The sequence below is a fragment of the Microcaecilia unicolor genome, chromosome 4 (genome assembly GCF_901765095.1).
Source record: "Microcaecilia unicolor chromosome 4, aMicUni1.1, whole genome shotgun sequence".
Taxonomy (NCBI): domain Eukaryota; kingdom Metazoa; phylum Chordata; class Amphibia; order Gymnophiona; family Siphonopidae; genus Microcaecilia; species Microcaecilia unicolor.
The window spans coordinates 338,739,388-338,764,176 of record NC_044034.1 but is presented as its reverse complement, the minus strand read 5'-3'; the positions used below and the strand labels follow the sequence as shown (position 1 = coordinate 338,764,176).

The window sequence follows — 24,789 nt, the reverse complement described above, 5'->3', positions numbered from 1 at the left end:
CACGGAAACGCCCCAGCCTACATGTCAGACCTGATAGACCTACCACCCAGGAACGGTAAAAAATCATCCCGCACATTCCTTAATCTACACTTCCCCAACTGCAAAGGTCTAAAATACAACACAACGTATGCATCAACCTTTTCCTACCTGAGCACACAATTCTGGAACGCGCTACCACGTAACTTAAAAACGACCTATGAACTAACTAATTTCCGCAAACTTCTGAAGACCCATCTCTTCAACAAGATATACCACAAAGAACAACAAATATGAACTCCTATACATACACCCAGAACTGTCTTTAATATCTGATTGTTAATCTACTATTATGTTCTACTATTGTCATGTTACCCAAGACCTTTCTGTAATACCAAATGTATATTTTCTTATGTATTTCCACTATTCATGATATATTGTAAGCCACATTGAGCCTGCAAAGAGGTGGGAAAATGTGGGATACAAATGTAATAAATAAATAAATGATGCTACTACCCAGAAGTTAACTAGACATCAGCCAATATTCAGGCTTTAGCTGTCCTAACTTTATCCACTTACTTAACTGGTTAGTGGTCTGAATATTGCCGCTAATGGATTAAGTAATGGCTCTGTCCAAGCTCCACCCTCAGACCACCCTGGCGCTAACTGGACAGTGAATATCAGTACTAACTAAGGGACGGTTAGCACTGATATTCACTGTCTGGTTAAGTGCTGCTGAATATCAGCAGTCAAGCAGGTTCACGCGATTTGGCCAAGCAGAAGACTCTCCTGCCCGGTTAAATCACTTTGAATACTGACTTGCATATTTATCTCTCTTGTACTGAACGACACATTTGCAGGGAAACACAAGGAAAAAGGTGGCTCCAATAGCCACCACTTTAGGCCTAAGCTGTAAAAAGGCCTTCTCCTGACCAAAGTAGCCTTAGCCACATCTGGAAATATCATTGTTCTTTGGCCACAAAAGAAACCGTGAAATAGCTTGAAATAGCTCTTTAAGAAAATAAAGGTTTTTGTGGCAGATGTATTTGAGGGATGTTTTGAAATTTGATGCCCCGGAGAAGATTGCGATCTCAAAGACGTGTCTACTGGTAAGGTGGAAAGAGGAATTGGAGATACTATTGTGTCAGCACTTGGATATTTGGAGTCATCCCCACGAGATCTACTTTGACAGTGGTTTGGGGGTATGAAGTGCACAAGACTTTTATTTAAGCATTTCCAATTTTCACTTTTACAGTGTATACCAAGCACCAGTCCAGGCAGTGTGAAAATTGCCCCCCCCCCCCCCCCCCTCCTTATGAATAGAGGTCCACAAAGGCTGGCATTTCTATAGAACGGTTCTGAAAGGAACTCTTCCCTGTTTCTCATGCCAGAACAGTGTTTACTCCATCAGTCTTTTGTAGTTCTAAGGTGCAACTCTTATTGCTAGTATCAGTCTGTACAGGTTGTATATATATATATATATATATTTTTTTTTTCTTACAGTTGTACCCCGCGCTTTCCCACTCATGGCAGGCTCAATGCGGCTTACATGGGGCAATGGAGGGTTAAGTGACTTGCCCAGAGTCACAAGGAGCTGCCTGTGCCTAAAGTGGGAATCAAACTCAGTTCCTCAGGACCAAAGTCCACCACCCTAACCACTAGGACACTCCTCCACTGTTGCTCCTATTTGAGATTCTACATGGAATGTTGCTATTCCACTAGCAACATTCCATGTAGAAGTCGGCCCTTGCAGATTCCCAATGTGGCCACGCAGGCTTCTGTTTCTGTGAGTCTGACGTCCTGCACATACGTGCAGGACGTCAGACTCACAGAAACAGAATCCTGCGCAGCCTTCTACATGGAATGTTGCTAGTGGAATAACAACATTCCATGTAGAATCTCCAATAGTAGCAACATTCCATGTAGAATCTCCAATAGTATCTATTTTATTTTTGTTACATTTGTACCCTGCGCTTTCCCACTCATGGCAGGCTCAATGCGGCTTACATGGGGCAATGGAGGGTTAAGTGACTTGCCCAGAGTCACAAGGAGCTGTCTGTGCCTGAAGTGGGAATCGAACTCAGTTCCTCAGTTCCCCAGGACCAAAGTCCACCACCCTAACCACTAGGCCACTCCTCCACTCATATATATGAATATTTACTACAGATGTGCATGGGCAAAAATATTGCAGTTCATTTTGTGGCCTTTTTCTTTATTTTTCTATGCCTATTTTTCAGTTCGTTTCAGACATTCAGTTTAATAAAAAAAATTTTAAATGCAGTGGCAGTTTTTAACATACACACATTAACATTATGGCTGAAAATCGGGGACGGCCATCTCTAAGGACGACCACTACTACTACTACTACTATTTAGCATTTCTATAGCGCTACAAGGCGTACGCAGCGCTGCACAAACATAGAAGAAAGACAGTCCCTGCTCAAAGAGCTTACAATCTAATAGACAAAAAAATAAAGTAAGCAAATCAAATCAATTAATGTGTACAGGAAGGAGGAGAGGAGGGTAGGTGGAGGCAAGTGGTTACAAGTCAAAAGCAATGTTAAAGAGGTGGGCTTTCAGTCTAGATTTAAAGGTGGCCAAGGATGGGGCAAGACATAGGGGCTCAGGAAGTTTATTCCAGGCATAGGGTGCTAATGGATTTAGCGCATGTTAAATGCTAAGAAGCCCCAAACTGTCATGGCAATGGTTTCCCAAACCCAAGAGATTCTCTGAAAATTATCAATTGTAGTGATGTTGAGAAAACTCTTACTCCATCTCTAAGGTCGACCTAAATTTCGTGATTTGGGCATCCCCGACCATATTATCGAAACGAAAGATGGACACCCATCTTGTTTCGATAATACGGGTTTCCCCACCCCTTCGCCGGGACGTCCTGCGAAAAACTTGGGCGCCCCTTTCGATTATGCCCCTCTTAGGGGTGGGAAGTACCGCTGGGCCGCTGTGGTAGCCCGGCGGTACTTCCTATTTAGCGAGCAGTAAGCCCGCATTGGGCTTACCGCCGCTTAGGAAATGAAGGTCCTAAATTTTTAAAAGGTGCACTAAGAAACCAAGGGGGTTCTTTTACAAAAGTGTGCTAATGGATTTAGCATGTGCTAATGATTATCATGTACCCAAAATCCTTATGCAATACTAAATGTCTACTTTCTTATGTATTTCCACTACTCATGATGTAATGTAAGCCACATTGAGCCTGCAAAGAGGTGGGAAAGAGCCTGCAAAGAGGTGGGAAAATGTGGGATACAAATGCAATAAATAAATAAATAAATAAATAAATTAGTATGTGCTAAATGCTAAGAAGCCCATTTTATACCTATGAGCTTCTTAGCACTTAGCACAGGCTAATTGTTAGTGCGTGCTAAATCCATGAGTGCACTTTTGTAAAAGGAGCCCTATATGCATACTAACAAATTCACATCCATAATATTTATCATTGAGGAATCTCATTTTAAGACATACTATATTGTGAATTAATAATTAACTGACTTGAGGACACGTCATACTGAAACTGCAGGCTGTTAATGTGGTTTACATTGTGATGATTTTTTTTTTGACAGTTTGAGAATTGATGGAGCTTTGCGTAATATGTGGTCAGACCGGAAGGGAGGAGGCTGGCATTCATACAGCACATAGTTTCAGAAAGTTGGGTTGCAGTTAAGTACATAAGTAAGTACATAAGTAATGCCATACTGGGAAAAGACCAAAGGTCCATCGAGCCCAGCATCCCGTCCCCAACAGCGGCCAATCCAGGTCAAGGGCACCTGGAAAGCTACCCAAACATGCAAACATTTTATACAAGTTATTCCTGAAATTGTGGATTTATGGGCTTGTCCTTTAGGAAACCGTCCAACCCCTTTTTAAACTCTGCCAAGCTAACCGCCTTCACCACGTTCTCCGGCAACGAATTCCAGAGTTTAATTACGCGTTGGGTGAAGAAAGTTTTTCTCCTATTTGTTTTACATTTACTACACTGTAGTTTCATCGCATGCCCCCTAGTCCTAGTATTTTTGGAAAGCGTGAACAGACGCTTCACATCCACCTGTTTCACTCCACTCATTATTTTATATACCTCTTTCATACTATGTTGACATCTTGTTTACAATATCTATGTTACATGAACGTTCTAATATGTTGCCTAATAAAGGATTTCATTTGGATTGTGCTGACATCATGTCAGTGTTGTATCAATGGCCCTCCGTGCTACTTATTATGGTGTATTAGTTGTACCCTGCTGACATTTAGCATATTTCTGTTACATAAAGTGTTGGTTTAGGTGCATCAAACTATTTATGCTGTTGCCCCCGTGTATTTTCAACAAGTCCTCAAACAGGGGCATTTTCGTAAGAGAAAGACGCCCATTTTCCGACACAAATCGGGAGATGGGCGTCCTTCTTTCAGGGTCGCCCAAATCGGCATAATCGAATGCCGATTTTGGGCGCCCTCAACTGCATTCTGTCGCGGGGACGACCAAAGTTCCCAGGGGCATGTCGGAAGGCAGAACGGGGTTGTGCTTAAGAGATGGGTGTCCTCGGCCGATAATGGAAAAAAGAAGGGCGTCCCTGACGAGCATTTGGCCGACTTTAGTTGGTCCCTTTTATTTCATGACCAAGCTTCAAAAAGGTGCCCGAACTGACCAGATGACCACCGGAGGGAATCGGGGATGACCTACCCTTACTCCCTCAGTGGTCACTAACCCCCTCCCACCCCAAAAAAATGTAAAAACATTTTTTCCAGCCTCTATGCCAGCCTCAAATGTCATATACCCAGCTCCATGACAGCAGTATGCAGGTCCATGGAGCAAGTTTTAGTGGGTGCGTGCACTCCAGGCAGGCGGACCCCAGGCCCATCCCCCCCCACCTGTTACACTTGTGGTAGTAAATGTGAGCCTTCCAAAACCCACCTGAAACTCACTGTACCCACATGTAGGTGCCCCCCCTTCATCCCTAAGGGCTATGGTAGTGGTGTACAGTTACGGGGAGTGGGTTCTGGGGGGGTTTGTGGGGGCTCAGCACCCAAGGTAAGGGAGAGCTATGCACCTGGGAGCAATTTGTGAAGTCCACTGCAGTGCCCCCTAGGGTGCCCGGTTGGTTGTCCCTGGCATGTCAGGGGGACCAGTGCATTACGAATGCTGGCTCCGCCCATGACCAATGCCTTGGATTTGGTCATTTTTGAGATGGCGTCTTCGTTTCCATTATCGGCGAAACCGAGGTCGCCCATCTCTTAGGTCGACCTAAATGTGGAGATTTTGGCGTCCTCGACCGTATTATCGAAACGAAAGATGGGCGCCCATCTTGTTTCGATAATACAGGATGACCCACCCCTTCGCCGGGATGTCCATAGAGATGGGCGCCCTTAGAGATGGTCGTCCCCGTTCGATTATGCCCCTCCACGTGTATCATCCGAAAAGGCATTTGAGATCGGAAAGTATGACGCGGCTGTCCTTGGATCCGGCGATGCAGACACGTTATGTGGAAACCAGAACCTCTTCTTTTACTGTTGCAGGTATGCGGCTTCGGAATGCTCTTAAAGGATTGTTGCGGCTTTGCAGCAATGTGATGCAGTTTACGAAAAAACACATTATTATGCCCTTTGTTATATTGTGGGCTGCTACTGTGATTAATAGAAGCTGTGGGCGCGCTAAATGTTAGAGACGCCCATAGGAAAGCATGGGCGTCTCTAACGTTTAGTGCACCCACAATTTTAGTGTGTGCTAAAAACGCGAGCGCGCCGTAGTAAAAGACCCTCATAGTGGATACTATCAAATTGCTAATAAATATTCATCACAAAATAAATAATTATCTCAAAAATAATAACAGAGGAAAAAAAGATCTCAAGAAAGCCAGTGGTGCCACTTTTTCTTCTAAACAAGGCATCCACTTTGGCTGCAGTTCATCATTGACCAAAACCTCCAAATCTCCAGCTTTTATACATTTTCTGAATATCCATATAAGTGATCAGTGATAACATACATAGAGGGGCATAATCAAATGGGGCGCCCAAGTTTTCCTCACAGGACAGCTCCGTAAAGAGGCGGGGAAACCCGTATTATCGAAACAAGATGGGTGTCCATCTTTAGTTTCGATAATACGGTCGGGGACGCCCAAATCTCAACATTTAGGTCGACCTTAGAGATGGTTGTCCTTAGAGATGGTCGTCCCCGGTTTTCGGCGAAAATGGAAACTGAGGACGCCCATCTCAGAAACAACCAAATCCAAGCCATTTGGTTATGGGAGGAGCCAGCATTCGTAGTGCCCTGGTCCACCTAACATGCCAGGACACCAACCGGGCACCCTAGGGGGCACTGCAGTGGACTTCACAAATTGCTCCCAGGTGCATAGCTCCCTTACCTTGGGTGCTGAGCCCCCCCCCCCCCAAACCCACTACCCACAACTGTACACCACTACCATAGCCCTTACGGGTGAAGGGGGGCACATTTACCACCACAAGTGTAACAGGTAGGGGGGGTGGGCCTGGGTCCGCCTGCCTGAAGTGCACTGCACCCACTAAAACTGCTCCAGGGACCTGCATACTGCTGTCATGGAGCTAGGTATGACATTTGAGGCTGGGAAAAAAAAATTTTAAGTTTTTTTTTTAGGGTGGGAGGGGATTAGTGACCACTGGGGGAGTAAGGGGAGGTCATCCCTGATTCCCTCCGGTGGTCATCTGGTCAGTTTGGGCACCTTTTTGAAGCTTGGTCACAAGAAAAAATGGACCAAGTAAAGTCAGCCAAGTGCTCATCAGGGACGCCCTTCTTTTTTCCATTATCGGCCGAGGACGCCCATCTCTTAAGCACATCTCAGTCCTGCCTTCACTACGCTGCTGACACGCCCCCAGGAACTTTGGTCATCCCCGCGACTGAAAGCAGTTGAGGGAGCCCAAAATCGGCTTTCGATTATGCCGATTTGGGCGACCCTGAGAAAAGGACGCCCATCTCCCGATCTGTGTCGGAAGATGGGCGCCCTTCTCTTTTGAAAATAACCTTGATAGGCACAATGGCATTCAAAATGAAAAATTGCAAACATATCTCGATATTTCAAACCCAACGGGGTCCCATTTTGCTGATGCTTTTTCAAGGGAAGCGCTGTTAGAAGGAGCGGATCCAGCACACTATAGATGCCCAATAGAGATTGAGGGACAGTGGAATATAAGAAATATGCACATTTATTCCCTTGAAAAAGTGTCAGCCAAAGATATCCCACATATTGATGTGGCCAAATATAGGGTCCATCTTACCAAACTGCAGGAAAAAGGGCCCTGCACTGGCGGCGGGGGCTGTTTTCCCCACGAATCAGGGCCCTTTTCACAGCAGCAGGTAAAAAAAGCCCCCAGCATGGCCATGTGACAGGGAGCAATTACCGCCACCCATTGAGGTGGCGATAAGGGCTCTGGCGCTAACCAGACAGCACATGATGATGCCTGATTACCACCGGGTTACCGCCGCTCAAGCCATTTCTGGGGGGGGGGGGGGTTCTTTCCCCCCCCCCCCCCAGAAATGGTGTGCGCTCGGGGCAGGACTACCACCGTCGGCCATGCTGGGCTGGCGGCAGTCCCAAAAGAGCGAGCGGTAAGCCCGCGAAGGGCTTACCGCCGCTCTGTAAACGGGCCCCACAGCCGCTAAAGTGGGGCTGAAAATTAATGGATAGCTGGCTATGTCGGCCAATATAACCGGCTATCTGCTAGTCACTAACTGGTGACACTCAGTGGGAGATAGTCCGGCTATTCCCCATTGAATATCGCCGGATAGCCAGTATGGGGCATTTAACCGGCCAGGTGCCGATCCTGGCTGGTTAAATGCTTTTGAAAATCAGGATCTAATACCCAAGCCTAATGCCTAATATTCACCTCTCAACATAACAAGAACAAATTCACCACCATCAACACACCAAATTTGAACCTTCCAATCTCGGACACCCTAAAAATTCTTGGAGTTACCATCGATCAACACCTAACACTCGAGAACCACGCGAAAAACACAACCAAGAAAATGTTCCACTCCATGTGGAAATTAAAAGAGTAAGACCTCCCCTCCGAAGGGACACCACCTTGAAGTGGTGGAGGGGCTTCCGTGTTTCAGTGACTCAGAGGGCTATGCTGAAGGGCTACCCATATCAGACAGGCCTCTGAGGAGAAACCAGACAAAGAGTGTCCCAAACTGGGAGAATGGTGAGATGGTGACCTGGAGTTCGTATACCCAACGGCCCAGCTGCCCTCTGAGGTTCTGTCTTCTTTATGTAAATTTCCTCTTTGCAATTGCATTTTCCTTAACTGAGAGGAAGGGAACAACAGGCGTTCAGCCGCTGATGGCCAGCGTTTTGTCCCCTGAGCAGCAAGTGTGGGACCACTGCGCATCGAACTGCCCACAGATGAAAGGGTTGGCGAGTCCTTTGATTAGCGCCGGCGAAGGAGCGTCAACGCTCTTGGACCTGGAAAAACAACTCCATCGCTCCCGAATTATTCAACCACCATGTCCAAAGGAGTGGAGGAGTGAGTTAGAGGCATATGTTGAAACGGAGGACGTTTACAGCAGAACCCGAATTGGCGGAACCACTCCTAAACACCTCAAGAGAAATCATCTTGGAGTTTTTGGCTCCCATGGAGGTTACATTGAATACCATCTGGAAGGCGCCTCGGGTCCTAACGGTGGTAGTAAATAACTTTGTTTCAGATATGATCTTATTGGAGAGTTGCATGGACAATTTGACTGAACCCTCTGAGACTGAAAAAATTGATATGACAGATGAAGTTCTGTACAAGCAAGAATTGGTTATGATCTTGAAAATGATAATGGACCAGAAACTTTGATAATAAGGTGGATGTTTTTGTGGATGATTAATGTCGAGATTATTGTTTTTCCCAGAGTTCCAGGTATGACTCCTAAAGTTTTCCTCAGAAATATTTCCTTAATTATTACTTCGAAAGGAGTGAAGCCTGTGAAAACTGGGATTGCTTTAATCAGTGGGATTTGAATTAGAGACTTGAGTATATGTATCGTTAAATAATTTCTGGTTTTTAAAAGAGAGAGAATGTAATCAGACGTATTATTTTTAACTTTAACCTGGACAATAAGTATGTTCTCAATGAAATGAATTGACTATACACCGTATTTGGTCTTGAGGAAGCCAACCAGATGATCAATGTGGAATAATGTATTAGATGAGTAATGTCTGGGGATAATCAGGTTAATACCATGTTTTCTTTTTTCTGTTTACTGTTTAATTGATTTCCTTGTCTTATTTCACTCTCCCTATTTTTCTTCACTTTGTGGTCTAAAAAAGAGAAAGATTGTATATAATCCATATATCTAGTTGGGATTGTTTTCTTCTTATATTGTATTAATGTGCAATCATCTCTGTATTACTGTTTGCAAGTGACCCTTGTAAAATAAAAAATTATAAATAAATGATTTAATAATTTAAAAAAAAAAAAAAGAGTAAGACCTTTCTTCCCAAGGACTGTTTTCCGTAACCTGGTACAATCAATGGTGCTCAGTCATCTAGACTACTGCAATGCACTCTATGCCGGGTGTAAAGAGCAAATAATCAAGAAACTTCAGACAGCCCAGAACACTGCAGCTAGACTTATATTCAGTAAAACAAAATATGAAAGTGCTAAATCCCTACGAGAAAAACTACACTGGCTCCCACTTAAAGAACGCATCACATTCAAAATATGCTCCCTAGTTCACAAAATCATTCACGGAGATACACCAGCCTACATGTCAGACCTGATAGACCTACCATCCAGGAATGCCAAAAGATCATCCTGCTCATTCCTTAATCTGCACTTCCCTAACTGCAAAGGTCTGAAATACAAACTAACGCACGTGTCAAACTTTACCTACTTGAGCACACAGCTATGGAACGCATTGCCACGCAACTTAAAAACGATTTACGAACTAATGAACTTCCGCAAACTACTGAAGACCCATCTCTTTAACAAGGCATACCACAAAGATCAACCAATGTGAATATACACAACTCATCCACATATATTCAGAACTGTCTCACAATTTCTGCTTGTTATACTACTATCATGTTTTATCATTATCATGTTGCCCAATATCCTCTGTAACACTAAATGTCTAATTTCTAATATATGTCTACTATTCATGATTATCGTAAGCCACATTGAGCCTGCAAAAAGGTGGGAAAATGTGGGATACAAATGCAATAAATAAATAAGCAGTACACCAATGTGGGTTCCCTGCTATAGAATCAGGGGGAAGGTGGGTAATTCTATAATAAGCTGTTTAGATTTAGGCATCAAATCTATGCATAAACGCTGGCACTGTAGTCCATTAGGGGCTAGATTCTATCAGGGGCGTAGGTACGTGGGGCCACGGGGGCATGGGCCCCTGTGGATTTGGCCCTGGCTCCCCCCGCCGCCAAACCCCTTCAACCTCCCCTCCCGCCGCCTACCCTCCCCCGCCGCCGTCGGATACCTTTGCTGGCAGGGGTCCCCAACCCCCGCCAGCCAAAGTCCTTCCTCTTCTCCGGCGCGGCCAGGTTGCTGATCTGCAAGGGCAGACTTCTGTTTCTGAGTCTGACGTCCTGCAGGTACGTGCAGGACGTCAGACTCACAGAAACAGAAGCCTGCCCTTGCAGATCAGCAACGCGGCGCACAGGATTCTGTTTCTGTGAGTCTGACGTCCTCACTCACAGAAACAGAAGCCTGCCCTTGCAGATCAGCAACGCGGCTGCGCTGGAGAAGAGGACTTCGGCTGGCGGGGGTTGGGGACCCTCGCCAGCAAAGGTACCCGGCGGCGGCGGGGGAGGGTTGGCGGTGGTGGGAAGAGGGGGTCGAAAAGGTTGGTGCCGGGGAGAGTCAAAGGTGGTGGCAGCGGCAGGGGGAGGGGGGTCAAAAATGGTGGAGGGGGTTAACAATGGCAAGGGGGTCTAACTGTGCCCCCTCACCTCGGGCTCTGGATCCCCCCTCCCGCCGAAGTCTGGCTACGCCCCTGGATTCTATATCTGGCACCTACAAAAATCAGCCCAAGAAAAATCCGCTTAAGTAATTTTCTTTAAGCCACACCTCGGGTTCGGTGCTGTTTTTAGAATAAATGCTTACGCAGATAGGTCACACGTAAATGTAGGCGGCCACCATTTCTACCAAGAAAAATGTGGTGTAAATGCCCACGCCTATGTGAGGAGCACCTTTATTTTATAATTACACATGCAACTCAAAACGATGCCCCCGATCCGCCCCAAAACACCCATGACCCTCCCATTTCTGTGCCCCCCTTTTTTGGGTCGCACGTACATTTTAGGTTTGGATCCCGCACCTAACTTTGAGGCCCTTTTACTAAGACGTGTAGGCGCCTACGTGCATCCAACATGCTTCAAATTGGAACTACCGCCCAGCTACCACGCGCCGTGGGCGGGTAATTCCATTTCTGACGTGCGTCCAAAACACGCGTAGAAACTATTTTCTATTTTCTACCACGTGACGCTTACCCAGCAGTAACTGGAAGTTTACTCATGCTGATAATTACTGCCTGGTTAGCGCCTGAGACCTTACCGCTAAATCAATGGGTGGCGGTAAAGTCTCAGGCCGAAAATGGACACACGCTGTTTTTAATTTTGCCGCATATCCATTTTCAACCACAAAAAAGGCCTTTTTTTCCAGATGTGCTGAAAAATGGACCTGCGTGTGTCCGAAACACACGTCTACACCAGCGCAGGCCATTTTTTGGCTTGCCTTAGTCCCTTTATGTGTGTAATCTCCAACTAAATCTCCAACTCACAAAAAAAACCTCCAAACCGCCCAAAACACAGCAGCCAGACTGAATCACGGTAAAACACGATTCGTAAGCGTTAAACCCCTCCGTGAAGAGCTGCACTGGCTCCCAATCAAAGAACGGATCTCCTTCAAAATCTGCACCTTGGTCCATAAAATCATCTACGGCGTAGTCCCAGGTCCCAGGATACATGATAGACCTCATAGATCTACCAACAAGAAACAGATCCAGATCAGCACGATCTTACCTAAACCTACACTATCCCAACTGCAAAGGGCTAAAATACAAAACAACATTTGCATCTAGCTTCTCCTACATGGGCGCACAACTATGGAATGGACTCCCGCATGCTGTGAGAACAATACATGACCATCTAAACTTCTGGAAATCATTAAAAACTCACCTCTTCAAAATAGCCTATCTCTCCGATCCAACATAACTCCCCACACCCAGCAACACAACATAATCAAGGATCGTACTGGACAACCTACTATCATCATTCCCCTCAACCCAATGACGCCTGAATCACATCTACCTCATCTGACCACAACACAATCTTGTATTTGTTTACCAATCATAACGGCAAATGCCTTACGGTTACTTGTAAGCCACATTGAGCCTGCAAATAGGTGGGAAAATGTGGGGTATAAATATAACAAATAAATAAATAAATAATAAATAAATCTAATTAGTGCCAATAATTAATTGCTTGTTAAAAAGCCAATTCTTGGCACTATCTGGCTCGTTATTCTATTAAATTGCACGAGTAAATCAAGGCCGCATCTAAATTTGCATGTGCAATTTTTAGCGACCTTTATAGAATCGGGGGGGGGGGGGGGTGTTGATGTGTATGTTAACGATGCATGAGTATAAGACAATATTCCAGCTATGCACTCATCTTCGATTAGCATGCCCTAATCTTCGATGGGTCCAAGAAAACAGCAAGGCAGACGATCTGCAAATTCCAAGATGGAAATCAACGAAGCAGATCAGTAGGAAATAAACACAAATTTATTGAATGAAAACCAAATGATATAATGAGCCTCATTATATCATTTGGTTTTCATTCAATAAATTTGTGTTCATCTCCTAATGATCTGCTTCGTTGATTTCTAATCTTTGATGGTGCACACTTTGCAGGTGGGTGTTCAGAGTCTGGGTAGAGCATGGGTGGATTGAACAATTACATGCATAAATTATAGGAATACTATGATTTTTCGTGTATTTTCACAATCTAGGTGTGAGCATTTACATCAGCTCTGTCATTGGCGTGCTTGCAACTAAAAGCAGATGCGTATATTTGACCTGTTATGCTAGTATTCTAAAGAAAAGTGGGCATCTATTTTCTTATAGAACTAGCCGTTAAGCCCGTTAAAATGGGCGAGTATTGGTCTGTTCTATTTTCACATCTAATTCCCTCCCACCCTCCCCGGAGCCTTCTTCTCTCCCTCCCTCCAGGAGCCTTCTTCTCTCCATTGTTAGCCTCGCCCAGCTCGCCACAGCGGCTCCGCCCAGGAACATCGCGGTTCTCTCCATTGGTTAGCGTCGCCCAGCTCGCCGCAATAACATCGGGCATGATGTGGCGCGGACTCGCGCCACCACTTTTGACCCCTCCCCCCGGCGTCAATCCCCCTCTTTCCGCCGTCGCTGTGTTACCTCCTGTGAGTCCTGTTCTCAGTTCGCCTCCAACGCTCTGTCCGTTTCCCTCTCAGTTCCGCCCCCTCCTTCCCTCCCTCCTCCTCCGATTTCCACGCCCATGTCCAAGACCTGCTCCCTATTGGGCTGTACTGCTGGTGGAGGTGGGGCTTGGACTCTATCAACGTTCGGTCTCTACTGCGCATTTGCAGGTGAGTCGGTCATGTCTCATTTATATAGATTGATGGGTTCCAAACTGGCATGTCCTTGGCAGTCTCCTATAGAATAACCCTCCATAGGCCTCTTCTTGCCCCCCCCCCCCCCCACACATAAACAAACTGCAAGTCTGGAAGGGGAAAGGGATTTGTAAAAGATATTGCTTGGGGGGTTTGAGGAGGGGATTGCCCCCTCAAGTGCTCTAGAAGGGGACAGGAAAGGAGATTAATATTCCTCTAGTGTTTTGGGGTTTTTTTTTTTTTTTTTAGTTATGGGAGGCAATTGTCCTCCCTGGTGTGGTGGGAATTGGTTCAGTGGGAATTGGTGGGTGGGAACTGTCTGGTTGGATCTGTTCAGGAGGGAACTGACCTAGAAGCATGTAAGTATATGGGCCGACATTCAGACCATGGGCGTTAGACTAGCTGATTGCCGTGCTTGGCACAAAACCCGGATATTAAATGCCGGGGCAATTCTTGTGACCGGCATTGAATATCCAGTTTATTTTGGGGCGGTTTGAAGATAACCGGCTAAGTCAATATTCAGACTTAGCTGGTTATCTTCAAACCTGCCAAAGATATACCAGAGTTTCAAGCGGCCACTAAACCTGGCTAAAAAATTCAGCGGATAGCCGGTTATATTGCAAGATATAACTGGCTATCTGCTAACCAGGGATATTCAGTGGTGGATTGCTGGTTAAGTGCTATTAACCAGTCAGCAGCCGTTCTGGCTGATTAAATAGCACTAAATATCATGCGGATAGTGTCCAGACAGTTAAGGGGATGCATGCACATCGCAACTCTGCCCCTGTTCTGCCCAAACTCTGCAGCGGGAACACCTATGTACATCCAAGTGAAAAACATAGAAAATCAAGCCATTGAGATGTTAGAGGGGGCCAGCATTTTAGTAGACTGGTCCCCCAGACATCCCAGGACAGCAATGGGGTACCCTAGGGGCACTGCTGTGAACTTCACATAAATGCTGCTAGGTGCACATAACATACATGGTAACATAGTAGATGACGGCAGAAAAAGACCTGCATGGTCCATCCAGTCTGCCCAACATCTTATCATTGCTCCCTTACCTTGTCTGCTGAGCCCCCCCCCCCCAAAAAAAAATGTTTTAGAGGGCTCCAGTTTCCACCACAAGTGTAACACGTAGGGGGAGGTATGGGCCTGGATCCACCTGTCTGCAGTGCACTGCACCCACCACTAGACTACTCCAGGGACCTGCATGCTGCTCTAATGGACCTCAGTATAACATCTGAGGCTGGCATAGAGGCTGGTAAATAATGTTTTTAATCATTATTTTTTTGGGGGGAGGAGGGGGTCAGTGAGCACTGGGGGAGTACGGGGTCATCCCTAATTCCCTTTAGTGGTCATCTGGTCATTAAGGGTACCTTTTTGTGCCTTATTCATTATAAAATCAGGTCAAGCTCAAAACGTCTTCGTTTTAGGGCTGGACAGTTTTGTTTTGTTTCATTATGGCTGAAAAATGTCCAAGTCTTAGGAACACCCTAATCCCACCCCTTAACACGCCCCCGACACACTCCCTTGAAATTTGAACGCACTGCAGACGACTTTTTTCTCTTCTGAAAATGAGCCCCATTGTCATTTTTGTTCCCTTGGGCAGTAAAGGTAAAATATCAGAGATATACACAGGGGAATTCTGTAAATGGTACTTGAAACTGCGTGTGTAAATTTGGATATGCGCACAATTTTACTGAGTAACGACCCTGCTAATGCCAATAATTGGGTGCTAACAATCCATTATTAGCACAAATTGGCAACAGTTTGGATTTGCACGCACATCTTGCTAAGCACTATTTCATGAGGATGCGTGCGTAAATTCTTTACAATGCAACTGAAAAGGGGGGGCGTGGCCATGGGAGGGGAATGGGTGGGTCAGGAGCATTCACTAAAAATGTGCACTATTATAGAATTCAGGGGATTCACCTCTAATTTGGGCATGATGTGATCTTTAAAACTGCTGTGCTACATCTCTTGATTTCTTCTGCTTGCCCCAAACAAGACGGAAAAGGAGAGGATCAGAAACATCAATCAGAAAAAGTCAAATCAATGTAAGAAGAGATTCCAGGATCTACCCGAAAGATATAAAATAATTTCAGTATCCATATCTCAGTACAGCAAATTGTGGTGGCCTTTGGGCCCACTGGCACCTTTTGAAATACTGACCCAGTGGGACAAGGGTGACTTACATAAGTACATAAGTATTGCCACACTGGGACAGACCAATGGTCCATCAAGCCCAGCATCCTGTTTCCAACAGTGGCCAATCCAGGTCACAAATACCTGGCAAGATCCCAGAAAAGCTCAATACATTTTATGATGCTTATCCCAGAAATAAGCAGTGGATTTTCCCAAGTCAATTTAATAATGGTCTATGGACATTTCCTTTAGGAAGCCGGCCAGACCCTTTTTAAACCCTGCTAAGCTAACCGCCTTTACCACATTCTCTGGCAACAAATTCCAGAGTTTAATTACACGTTGAGTGACTTGGAATCACTCCTGCCCCGTTTGGATTTGTGGACCCCATAGATGGGGTAAGAAATGTTTAGGGCAGAGGAAGTGAGGTGGTGAGTAGGCTTAATCTGCTCTAATCGATTAGCACAGCTACATTGCTGTGGTTAGTGCGTGACCCCTTACTGCCTACATAATGGGTGGCAGTAGTAGGGCTCATGTCCTAATGGCACAAGGCTATTAATATAAAAAAGTTGAAATTCGGCCATTTTACCCATGCAGAAAAATGGCCTGAGGGGTCCAACGCTGGCTTACCGCATGCTAATCTGGAGCTACCACTGACTCAATGCAGATGCTGGCGGTAGTTCCCAGCCCCAGTGTGCGCAATTTCCCAAGCTAGGGAAAATCAGCCCGTATTTTTTTAGCGCAGCGCTAACTCAGTGGTAATCGTGCAGCGCCGCACTACCCGGTTACAGCGAGTTAGCGTTGGAGCTCCCCCTCACAGGGCCATGGGGTAGGAGCAATTGTACTGCATGGCCATTTTCAGCCTTTTTTACCCGCTGCGGTAAAAGGGCCTTAGCACATGGCAAAAATGGCCCCCGCCGCTAGCGCAGGGCCCTTTTAACGCAATTTGGTAAAAGGACTTCCTTAGTGCGCAGGAATGACCCATGTAAGCAAATGCTAAAGCCTCTTTTTACCGCAGTATGGTATAAGAGCCCCTTCACGCAAAATATCCCACATTCAATTTTATTCTCCAGCAAAAAAGTTTCTCTGTTTGATACTGCAAAGCTTTTGACCCTCCCTTGGCAATTTCTTTGAGCCTATTAGTAAAGTCATCACACAGAACGCAAAACATAGCTATGCTGTATTAATAGCACCCGCCTTTGTGATTGTCTGTTGCAGCTCTATACATCTGTGCATTTAACTGCATGCATAGCTATTTCTTAGCTTCACAAATTTCAAGGAAAACATGAAAAAAAAAATAAGAGCCTACCTGCTCCAGCACTTTGGCACCTGCAGCTTGCTGAGAGCGGAGACCCAAGCTGTCAGAACTTCGGTTGGAAAGCACATAACTGTTTCTTAACTGCATGGTTTTCTTCTCAGTTTGCCAGGCTCTTATGTAAACGCCTGTCTTTCAATCAGGCTACCATTCAAACCTGTTTCCTTACCGGTACTCCGCGGTTGCCATGCTGAGAGTTTGAACTGTCTAGCTGATTAAATCTGCTTATCATACTGGTACTGCTTAAGCGGAAACTCAGAATTTGCTTCCTGTAATCGACTGTAAGGATGTGACAGTTGTTGCTCAACTATATCACTTCTGACTTTCTCACTTATAGCTATACAGTAACATGATTGATTATATATATACTAGTAAAAAAAGGCCCGTTTTGTAAACAAATGAAACGGGCGCTAGCAAGGCTATAGAGAGAGTGAGAGTGTGTATATGTATGTGTGTCTGTGACACAGAGAAAGTGTGTGTGTGTGTCTCTGTGTGAAAGAGAGTGTGCACAGGTAGGGTGAAAATGAAGACACAGCAGTGAAATTTTACATAGGACAGCTGAACCATTTGAGGCATGTTTGAGTGTCTGTGTGAGAGAGTGTGTATATGTGCGTGGGTGCGGTTGTGTGTGAGATACAGACAGTGTAAGTGTGTGTGTGTGCGTCTGTGTGAAAGAGAGTGTGAAAGGGTAGGGTCAAAATGAAGAGACAGCATTATAATTGTATATAGCACAGCACAAACATTTGAGGCAGTTATTGCCTTATCTCCTCTGTCGCCCCCTCCATACCCAACGATTCGTTCCTTGTCTTCCATCCCCTCTGTGTCCCGTGTGTATGTGTGTGTGTGAGAGAGAGAGAGGTGCTAGCAGTCCCTGTGATAGTGGCAGGTCAGTTGTTCATTATAGCCAGTTAAGAGTGAGAGTGTGTGTGTATGTGCTGGTTTTTTTCCTTCCCTCATATGCCCTCCGTGTCTGTTGTTTGTGTGTAGAGCAGAGATCTGTTGACGTCGTGTAGCAATTGTGTGCTGCTGGTTTTCATTGTTCCGTGATGTGTCTTTTGTCATGTTCTGTCGCTTAGTAACGGGTTCGCGATGTGATTGGTTGAGTGTCATTGGTCCGCCCTCGACGTCATGACATTTTACGTGGGGGGCGGGGCCAACACTCATGGGCGAATTCCTGGTTTCCCCACCATGCATTTAGAACGTTGGGACTTGTGGAGGCTTCAGAACGTTGGTGGTGCGTTTTACATAGAGAGAAGATATGTGAGGCTAGGATCTTGACTCTTTTCAGTTCCCCTCCCCCCCCCCCAATCTTCAACGCATGTTCTTATAAGTAGGGACTCCATTGTTTCTGTGAGTTGCAGATTTTATGTAATTTTTTAAATCCACAATGACGGAATTGTATCACTTAGGATTCCCTTCTCTAACTGCCCCCCTCCTATTTCTCTTTTAAAGAAAAGGACAAGGGGGGTCCTTGATTTTTTTTTAGTTTTTATAAATTTTTATAATCATTTACAAGCTTAAATCTTGTATACAGAAATTCAGAGACCAACAATGAAAAAAAAAAAGAATAACGCACACATTTCAGCTCTTTCTTAGACCACCAATATTATGTTACTTGGGGGGACGAACGAACATTATAAAGGAGAATATTGTAGGTAAATTAAACAAGCAAAAGGCCTGGTGATTCCACGCTTATTCCTATATATTGATTAATCACAGATCTTCTTCATAGTCTAAGGTCTATTTGGTTAGTTTTTTTTATATCAAGAAAAGTTCTAAGTTGTTCAGGTTAAAAAAGAAAAGTATTTGTTATCCATGTAGCGTACTACACATTTACATGGGTATGCAAGTAAAAATCTCGCTCCCAAAGCTTTTGTTTCTTCTCTTAATGCCAAAAAAGGCTCTCCTTCTCTGTTGTGTAGATTTGACTACATCAGGGTATATCCAAATTCTATCCCCATGAAAAGTTTTTAATGTATTTTTAAAGTATAATTTCAAGATAGAGTTTAAGTCCTGTTCAAAAACCAGGGAAACTAGGGGGGGGGGGGTCCTTGATTTTTGAGGTCACAGGACCTGAATTACAGACTGGAGGCGTAGCCTAATAGTTTGTGCAGCAGGGTTTTGATCCCAGCAACCTAGGTGTGATTCCCTTACCTCTCTACCCTCATCTCCCTTACGTCCCTACCCGTAACCTCCGCTCTCAAGACAAATCCCTCCTTTCAGTACCCTTCTCCACCACCGCCAACTCTAGGCTCCGCCCTTTCTGCCTCGCCTCACCCCATGCTTGGAACAAACTCCCTGAGCCCATACGCCAGGCCCCCTCCCTACCCATCTTCAAATCATTGCTCAAAGCCCACCTCTTCAATGTCGCTTTCGGCAACTAATCACAACACCTCTACTCAGGAAATCTAGACTACCCCATCTTGACATTTCGTCCTTTAGATTGTAAGCTCTTCTGAGCAGGGACCGTCCTTAGTTATTAATTTGTACAGCGCTGCGTAACCCTAGTAGCGCTCTAGAAATGTTAAGTAGTAGTAGTAGTAACTTGGGCAAGTCATTTAACCCACTATTGCTCCAGATGCAAAAACTTAGATCTTGAGCCCTGCAGGGACAGAAAAACTACCTGCATATAGGCCCTAATTCGATATACGTAACCTAATTAATCAGCAGTGATGAAAAAAAACATGCTTAGGTATATTTTGTAAGCCGTGCCTAAAGTTAGGCATGATTTAAAGAATAGGCATAACACCATCCACATAACTACAAATTTAGGTGTGATTTAGTGAATATGCGTAATACCGTGCATACAGCTAGAATCAAGGCACAGACAATTACACCAATGAAAAGTTGGTGTGAATGCCCACATTTAAATTTAAGTTCAAAACGGGTTATTCTATAACACTGCACATAAATGTTAGGAACACCCATGATCTGCCCATGCTCCACCCATGGCCACACCCCCTTTTGAGATCCATGCAGTAGATTTACGCGGACCACGTTATAGAATATGCTTAGCGAGTGATACGTGTAAGTTCTAATTAGTCCCCATTAGTACAGATCATTGCTCGTTAACATCCAATTATTCGAACTGATGGGCTCGTTACTCAATTAAGTTATGCACAGAAATCAGCTGTGCGTGCCGATTTGTGCGCATAACTCCCGGGGGATAATGTGCACAGCACTCTGTACATCCAGCAGCATTATAGGAGTGGCCTAGTGGTTAGGGTGGTGGACTTTGGTCCTGGGGAACTGAGGAACTGCGTTCGATTCCCACTTCAGACACAGGCAGCTCCTTGTGACTCTGGGCAAGTCACTTAACCCTCCATCGCCCCATGTAAGCCGCATTGAGCCTGCCATGAGTGGGAAAGCGCGGGGTACAAATGTAACAAAAATAAATAAAATAAAATAAATTATACAAATGATTATTGTTGGTAGTAATTCCATAATGTTGCCTTTGTTTCTATGGATTATTACTCAGCCGGAGAGTTATAGGGGCCTTTTTACAAAGCCACGTAGGCGCCTACGCTCGCCGAACGCACGCCAAATTGGAGTTACTGCCCGGTTACCGTGTGGCCCTTGTGGTGATTTCAATTTTGGCGCACATCCACTACACGCGTCTGAAAATATTTTTTTATTTTCTGGCCCGTAACAGATGCGCGCCAAGTGGCATTTGACAGGCGCGCTAAAAAATGGATCTGCGCATGCCCAAAACCCCCGCCTACATTACTGCAAGCCATTTTTCAGCGCGCCTTTGTAAAAGGACCCCTTAGAAAGCAGTTGAAGGCGAACATTTGAAAAGCCTTTGGATTGGAGTCGTACCATCCAAATCTACTATAATAAAACTCACTCTCAACGTTCTGAAGACAACGTTCTGAAGTCACTCAGTCACTCCCTGAAGGGTTCATGGATTCATGGTGGTGAAGCCACAACACTGACCATGTCTCTCTGCTCCGCCCTCGCATGACGGACCAATCAGAAAAAACACTCTCAACATTCTGAAACACAAAGGACCATCACAACACCGTTCCCAGGCAACACTAGGCAACGTAAGACGGACCAATCAGAGGAAACTACGTGACAATAAGGGAGGAGCATTCCCCAGCAGAATGGCTCATTATCTGTGCAGGACGGAGAGCACAGAACCACAGCTGGAAAAAAACAAAACAAAAAAAGACACACATCAACAACCTGCACACACACCGCACCCTCACACACTCATAGACACACACACACACACAAAATAACTCTGTGACACATACACACACACACAAAAAAAAAGCCACATGCTAGCGCCCGTTTCATTGGTTTCGGAAACGGGCCTTTTTTACTAGTATAAACATAAAAAGTAAAAATGAGCCAAAACAGTTTGGGAGTTTTTGTTCTGCCCCCATATTCATGGTAGGAGGGTGCATTGTTATGTATATTTTGCACGAGTATTATTTGTTTTGAAAATATAAAAAGCTGATGACAAGTAATCACAAGTTGAACTTTAGAAGATGGAGGAAGGGATTTATTTTTATTTATTTATTGCATTTGTACCCCACATTTTCCCACCTATCTGCAGGCTCAATGTGGCTTACATAGTACCGTCAAAGGCGTTTGCCCAGTCGGTGGATAACAAATACAAAGTTGTATAGTGATCGTATGAGGTATAAGTGGAGGGTCGGAATGGATGAAGATTGCGTGATGTCCTGTTCGATCATAGTCATGCTGTGTTGGTAGGTGAAGAGGAATACGTGGGGTCGTTGGGGTAGGCCTTTTTGGTTTTTAGTAATTTCCTGAAGTTTAAGTGGTCGTGGATTGTTTTCACAGCTTTTGGGAGCCCATTCCATAGTTGTGCGCTTATAATAATCTGTTATTTGGAGAGTGAAGAGAATGCGATGATGTAATCTGAAGAAGTAGGGTTGTTAGAAAGAAAAAGCTGGCCGACCAGTATGTAAGATCTGAAATGCCAGAACTCACATCTTAAATTTAGCCCCGTAGGCTACTGGCAACCAGTGACTTTCTTTCAGGAAAGGGTAGACGTGGTCAGTCTTTTCAGTGTGATTCAGTATTTTGAATTGTTTGGAGTTTAAGAGTGCACAGACAAATTCCATTGTATAAGAAGTTACAATAATTAGTTTGGCTAATGTTGAAAGCATGAAGAAGGACAAGCAACATGAATTTACTAAAGATCTAATAGATCTGATTTGATGCAAAGTGAAAAAAACAAGTCTTTGTTGTTGTTGTCTTAGCAATATGGGAGTCAAGTTAGTGTCTAGTCAAGAATAACTTCTAAAACTGAAACTAAAGATACAAGAGGAATTATATGTACTACAGTAAGATTCAAATGGTTCTAATGAAGCCACTTGGCTAAGCTCACTCTTTCCTGCCCACTACCGTTATTCCACCCGGCGCCGCCATGTTTTCAAAATGGGTGCCGAGACTTCGCACGGTAGTCTCGTGGGTCTCGACAGTCTTGCAAGACTGCTGCAGGGAGTCTCGGCAGCCATTTTGAAAACATGGCGGCATCGGGCAGAATAGCGGCAGTGAGCAGGAAAGAGTGTTGTTCTTTCCTGCCCCCCCCCCCCCCCCCCGTAGAGGTCACTACACCACCAGGGCTCTTGAAAGTGGGACCGGGGAGGCCCACTGAGGCTTGGAGGCTGTAGTGTGCGGCAGCGGTGGGGCAGGAGAACCTCTGGGCCCACTAGAGCCTCTGGGCCCTTGGGCACTGCCCAGTTGCCCGAATGGTCAGTCGGCCCCTGGTCAAGGAACTGCCTAAGTTCACTACAGGAGACAGGTAACTCCTGTTTAAAAATACGCTTCTGCATATCATCAAAAAGGGCAATTCTGTAAGCTAAGCACTCACATTTACGAATGTGTTACATGCACAAATGGATAGAATACAAGCATATATGCACACCTACGCACAAAGAGGCTAGATGACGTGTAAGCACAGCTTTGCGAATACCCACTTAAACTACATAGCACATACTTACAAGGGGCGGCGCACTGGCAGGACATAGGCAGTACCCTCACTTATTATTATTATTATTATTAATAACAATAATAATAATCATCATTATAAAACTCTTTAAGGTACCACTTGCAAGTTAACAAAAACTATCACAGCAGTGTATTAATAAAAGAAGCCAACCCACCCCCTCCCTCAATCATCCTCTTTCCTCCCAATAAAATATTAAAAATCCTGACCCTTCCCTTGTCATATCCATCCAAACATTTCCCACAATTCCCACCTACCATACCCGAATGTTACCATACAGTAAACATACTCTACATTATTCCCAAAATAAAAAAAACCCTTAAAATCAATAAAATGTCCTTTGTTCCTCCTAACAGTGAGATTAACAGTTATGTGTAGGTTATGTGTGTCCTTGACACATTTAGGGGCCCTTTTACTAAGCCACGCAGTGGCCTAGTGGTTAGGGTGGTGGACTTTGGTCCTGGGGAACTGAGTTCAATTCCCACTTCAGGCACAGGCAGCTCCTTGTGACTTTGGGCAAGTCACTTAACCCTCCATTGCCCATGTAAGCCACATTGAGCCTGCCATGAGTGGGAAACCACAGGGTACAAATGTAACAAAAAAAAAAATAAACAAAATGTCTTCATTCCTCCTAACAGCAAGATTAACAGTTATGTGTGTCCTTGACACATTTAGAGGCCCTTTTACTAAGCCACACTCAAAAGAGGCTGTCCCACGTGCTGCAGCCATTTTTAGCATAGTGGTAAAATGGCCGAATTTGTATACTTTCCTGTAATGACCATGCGCTAATTCCCCAATTAGTGTGTGGCCATTACTGCGGGAGCCTTTACTGCCACCTATTTCTAGGCGGGTAAGGGTTCTCACACTACTCCCACCCTAAACAGACAGCATGTAGCAATGTGCCACTAATTAGTGCTAATTAGCTCATTACCTAATTAGGTTGTGCACAGTTCTAAGGATCACGCACAAAATTGGGCATGCAAAACTTTATAGAATTTGGGGGACAGTGGTGATTCTATGACAAGTCATGCCAGTTCACCGACCCAGATCATCTACATCTGCCACGGTTACCTTTTCTAATTCCACTATATCTTTTTGAGATGTGGTGACCAGAATTGCACGCAATATTCGAGATGCGGTTGCACCATGGAGCGATACAAAGGCATTATAACATCCTCATTTTTGTCTTCCATTCCTTTCCTAATAATACCTAACATTCTATTTGCTTTCTTAGCCACCGCCGCACACTGAGCACAGGGTTTCAAAATATCATCAATGATGATACCTAGATCCCACTATACCTGCTGGGAAGAGGAAGGAGAACCCAACAAAAAGATCAAAAAGTCTATAGGCTGGTGAGAGAAGAGAGGGAGGATGGTGGGCCAGGCTGAAGGAGAGAAAGTAAAGTTACTTACCTGTAACGAGGGTTCTCCGTGGACAGTAGGATCAGTCAGTCACACAGACTCGTGGTGATGGGCTGGGGGCATAGATTGGATGAGGGAAACAATTGCTGGTGGGGATAGGCAGTGGAAGACAGAGACTGGTGAGAAAGAGCTGGGAGAGGAAAGACAGAGAGAGGTATTAATGAAGTAACAATTTGAGACAAACCAACACAAGCAAAGGGAAGGGAGGTTCAAGACACCTCACCCCCTATTACCCCATCACTTCTCACTTCCAGACTACCAATCCAGTTTATTGATTCATTAACTAATTAATTTAGGGGTGAAGTTATGAATGTAGCCTACTGT

The 24,789-nt window shown here is 44.9% G+C and overlaps 1 protein-coding gene across 3 annotated transcripts in view; it reads right to left on the bottom strand.

Moving 5' to 3' along the window:
• The window catches only part of LOC115468124 (P2Y purinoceptor 8-like), a 105,792-nt gene extending 81,282 nt beyond the window's left edge, over positions 1–24,510 (bottom strand). For 2 of the 3 annotated variants that reach the window (XM_030199650.1, XM_030199653.1), the window contains exon 1: positions 17,053–17,256. The gene's annotated coding sequence lies outside the window, so the exon portion shown is untranslated. Of the gene's footprint in view, positions 1–17,052; positions 17,257–24,456 lie in introns of those variants that run through there. The other variant, XM_030199652.1, reaches the window with a different exon arrangement.
• Between the last annotated feature and the right edge of the window lie 279 nt (positions 24,511–24,789).